Here is a 4,033-nt window from a genome sequence, read left to right as displayed (position 1 = left end):
GCTGATTTTTCTCCAGAGGCCAAATTGCCTCCTTTCCTTCCTCCTCGTCCTCTTTCTCCTCCTTCCTTTTTTCTTTCTCCTGGTATTCACCAAGGTACTGGTCTCTATTTTCTTACCTAAAGTTCTGTTGAGAGCCACAGGCTGGCATCTCCCAGCCTTCTCTGGGCCACACACACGGGTACCTGATCAACAGTCTGTTTTCTCCTGCTCAGATCTCCCCACTCCCTTTTCCAAAGGCAGCACTACCCTGGGCTCCTGAGTGGGGGACCTACGTGGAGGATTCTGTTTGGGCTGCAGAGGGAGGGGTTAAAAGAGCTCAGACCCTGAAAGGACCACAAAGACCATAATAGGAGTGGGAGGTGAGTGAGGATAGAAGGGAAGGGGCCTGGGCTTTCAAACCACTGAGGCTCCACCAGACGGTTTTGTGAGTGGAAGTGGAGGATGATTGGGTTAGGGGAACTAGTAGCTGGTGGAAGTCGGAAGCCTGTGTCTTGTGATGATCCTGCCCTTGGCTCTGATGTGGTTCTCTGGGTCTCATTCAGTTCATCTGTAGAACAGAACACGGATGGTGGAAGTGGATGTGACCATCTTTAAGGGTTCAAGCCACAAAGATTTAGTTTTTGGTTTTAGGACTGAGTGACTTCACAGGCTTTTTGTTTGCAGCGCTGGGGGTTGAACTCAGGGCCTCACGCATGCGAGACAAGCCCTTGCCATACACCCTCAGAACCAAACCAGGGCTATCCACGCCATCTCTCCAGAGGCCTGACTGGTGCTGCTCACGTGCAATAATTAACAACTGAGTGGCCTTCGCCCAGCCTCAGCCTCCATTCCTAGGCTTCATTCCCACTGCCTGCTCCACAGCCCCCGTCTCCTAGGCCACTAAACCTCAGCAGTCTCCAGAAACGAAAGCACGGGAAGCCTAGAGCAGAGCGGAAGCCTGAACCAGTCCTGAGAGCTGCTTCCGTTCCCAGGTATTCCGATTGTCTTCTCTTTAGGGACCACATACCCTAAGGTACCCCCTGCCTATGTTAAAGGGTTTGCTGAACTGGAAAGGCGTCCTGTATGCCTGAAGTCCAGAGAATCCAGAGGTGGACACTGAGGCCCAGATCAGAGCTTGACCAGTGTTTGTCTTTTAACTGGAACTTAAGGCTCCTGCCTTTCAGCCAAGTGCTGAGTTCTTAGCTCCCAGTTCGGGGCCCCTAAGTGTTGCATGGGGCGGTTACGGCAGGGGCGATGTCACAGGTGGACTAATCAGAAGTGTGACTTGAAAAAGATGAGCTGCGGAAAGCAAGGCCCAGCGGGGGAAAGAAAAAAGGGACCATTGGCTGGAAAAGATCCAAGGAGGCGGGGCTGGGGGTCTCAGCAGGAACTTGGGACATTTTAGCAATTTGGAGCTTTTAGCAGGGGGAGGGGTTTGGGGAAGGGTCAGACTTGGGTGGGTAATCCTTGCTGTTGGATTTACGCTTGCCCCTTAGCCAGGTTCAGTTGGTCGCACATATATGAAATTGGCCATTGTGATTTTTTTTTCTTCTACGTTTCCTCTTATGGTCCTTTGTGTCTGCTTTCCGCATGGTCAAGCAGGAGGTGGAGAGAGGTCTGGGCTGGGTCCAGCTCTCCGAGCTTTAGTCTGTGCTCCAAGCAGGCAGGGCTGTTTGACCCCGCAGGAGCTGAAAGACGACACACCTGGCGCTCCAGCAAGACTGATTTCCCTGGCCTGGGCTTGGAGATCAGAGTAAGTAGATCAAGAGAGGCATAGCTGGGTCCTGGAGAGAGTGACTTCAGAGGGAGGATGATTACGATAAACCATTGGGATAAACTGGGCTGAGGCAAGGAGATTAAAAGTTCTAGGGCTGGGCGGTAGAACGAGCTCAAGATCAGCCTGGAGATTTACTAAGAGGGAGTCACGTTTCAGAGGCCGTACCTTTAAACCCAGCAGAGGCAGGTGGGTCCCTGTTTGAGGGCAGCTTGGCCTAGAGTGAGGAGGTCCAGATAGCCAGGGTTGTTATAGAGAGAAACCTTGTCATGAAAAACCAGAAAGAAAAAAATTCAAAACACAAAGTTAGTTTAACAGTAGCTTAGGAGGCAGCGATCTGGTGCAGAGTAATGTTTTGTGGAGTGGAGAAGAAAGAGAAGAATGCTGGAATGGCCTCCAAGTGCAGGCTAACCCCAGCCTTGCTGAGCCGTCTGATGAGACTCCTGTCAGGACACCCAAGTTTTGGGACTTTTTGTTTGTTTGTTTGATTTTTTATGTTGGGATCTCACCATCCCAGGCTGGCCTCAAATTTGGTATGTAATTCAAAATGACTTTGAATTTTTGATCCTCTTGCCCCTAAATTCTGAGGATCTACTACCAACTGAGCTGTTTCCAGTCCAAGGACACTAAGGTCATTTCTGTTTTTCCCGAGACGAGGAGTATTTCTCTGTATACCCTGGCTGTCCTGGATGTAGTTCTGTAAACACGCTGAGATTTACTTGCCTCTACCGAGATTAATGGTTGTGCCCAGCACACCCAGTGGGCACCGTGTTCCTTAGAAATAGGATAATATAGAGACAAGATACAGCTGGAGATGGAAAAGCCATAAGCTGAGGCCGTGACCACTCCAAGGCGCTGGTGAGGGGAAGGCTGGCTGGAGACATGATTTCTTTGTGTAACAGTCCTGGCTGTCCTGGAACTCACTGTAGACCAGGCTGGCTTTGAAATCACTTGAGATCTGCCTGCCTCTGCTTCCCGAGTGCTAGAATTAAAGGCTGAGCCACCACCGCCGCCGGCTGAGGGGAAGGTTCATTGTAGCTATGAGGGAGAGCACAGCCAGAGGAGTCCAGAGAAAGGAAGCAGTAGATTGAGTGTGGCTGACTGGACTGAGCGAGAGGAGAGAGCAGGAGAGCAAGGCAGGGACAAGAGAGAAGGGGATCGAGAGAGGAAGACAAGAGAAAACAGCTGAAACACCAGGAATGACCATAAGGGAGAAGGGGGAGGGATGCTAAAGAGCTAGAGAGGTTAGGATGGGGGCTGGGTAAGCAGAGTTACCACCCGCTGGTAGCTCTCCCGCTGCTCCTGCCAAGCCTGGAGGTCAGCGGGTTTAGGTATGTTAATAGGCACCACGGACAGCCTTTAGGCCTGAATTTCTTTTGTACTTGACAGGAAATACATTTACTTCATCAACTCTTGAATGAGACAGACTTGGAGGGAGGTGGAGAGGGTTTGTGGGAAATAAATTTGGAACATTTTAGCAATGTGGAGCATTTTGAGGGGGGCGTGGACAAGTACAGACAGCCGCTTTCGAAAATCCAGTGCCTAAAGTCAGAAGATAGTAAGGTGGAAGCCATGGCCCCAGCTCTGTGGGAGGGGCCAGCCCCAGCTCTGTGGGAGGGGCCAGCCCCAGCTCTGTGGGAGGGGCCAGCCCCAGCTCTGTGGGAGGAGGCTCCGAAGCCTCCAGGATTTAGGCTGTCCAGCTGACTGGGAACTCCCCCGGACCACAGAGTCTCTGGGAAGGGCCTGTTGAGATAATCCTGAAAAGAAGAAAGGTGAGAAAAAGCCTAGGCGGGGCTGCACTTGCTTATAGTTCCACCTCTGTAGGAGGTTATTCCTTGGGATTTCTTTTCTGTGGTCCTGGCTGTCCTGAACTCACTTTATATAGACCAGGCTGTTCTACAGGCCCGCCTCTGCCTCCTGATCGCTGCATTAAGGGCAAGAACTACCACTGTTTGGTTTGAGTTTGGGATTTCAAGGCTAGTCTGGGCCCCTAAACAAACAACAAACAAAATTCCACAAATCTTCAGTTTATCTGCAGCTTCTTAAGGTTTTTATCTTAATTAATTAATTTATTCTTCTGTCATATATGACATTCTGACCTCAGTTTTTGGTGGTGGGTCAGTCCAAACCACGGTGGGTTCCCCTCTGTCCTTTCTGCTCAGTCCTTTTCCCCCTGTTTTGTTTTTTGAGAGAGGGTCTCACTGTGTTATCCTTGGCTGTTCAGGAGCTCACAGAGATCTTCCTCCCTAGTGCTGGGATCGGTCTGTACCACCAAACTAA

The 4,033-nt window shown here is 50.8% G+C and overlaps 1 protein-coding gene across 2 annotated transcripts in view; it reads left to right on the top strand.

Annotated features, from left to right (window-relative positions):
• Positions 1-1,427: 1,427 nt before the first annotated feature.
• Folr1 (folate receptor alpha) overlaps positions 1,428-4,033 on the top strand; it is a 13,449-nt gene continuing 10,843 nt past the window's right edge. Inside the window, exon 1 of one of the 2 annotated variants that reach the window (XM_005368796.2) lies at positions 1,428-1,732. The gene's annotated coding sequence lies outside the window, so the exon portion shown is untranslated. Of the gene's footprint in view, positions 1,733-3,515; positions 3,526-4,033 lie in introns of those variants that run through there. The other variant, XM_013354345.1, reaches the window with a different exon arrangement.

Source organism: Microtus ochrogaster, unplaced genomic scaffold (assembly GCF_000317375.1).
Source record: "Microtus ochrogaster isolate Prairie Vole_2 unplaced genomic scaffold, MicOch1.0 UNK41, whole genome shotgun sequence".
Taxonomy (NCBI): domain Eukaryota; kingdom Metazoa; phylum Chordata; class Mammalia; order Rodentia; family Cricetidae; genus Microtus; species Microtus ochrogaster.
This window is presented reverse-complemented; position numbering and strand designations above follow the sequence as displayed.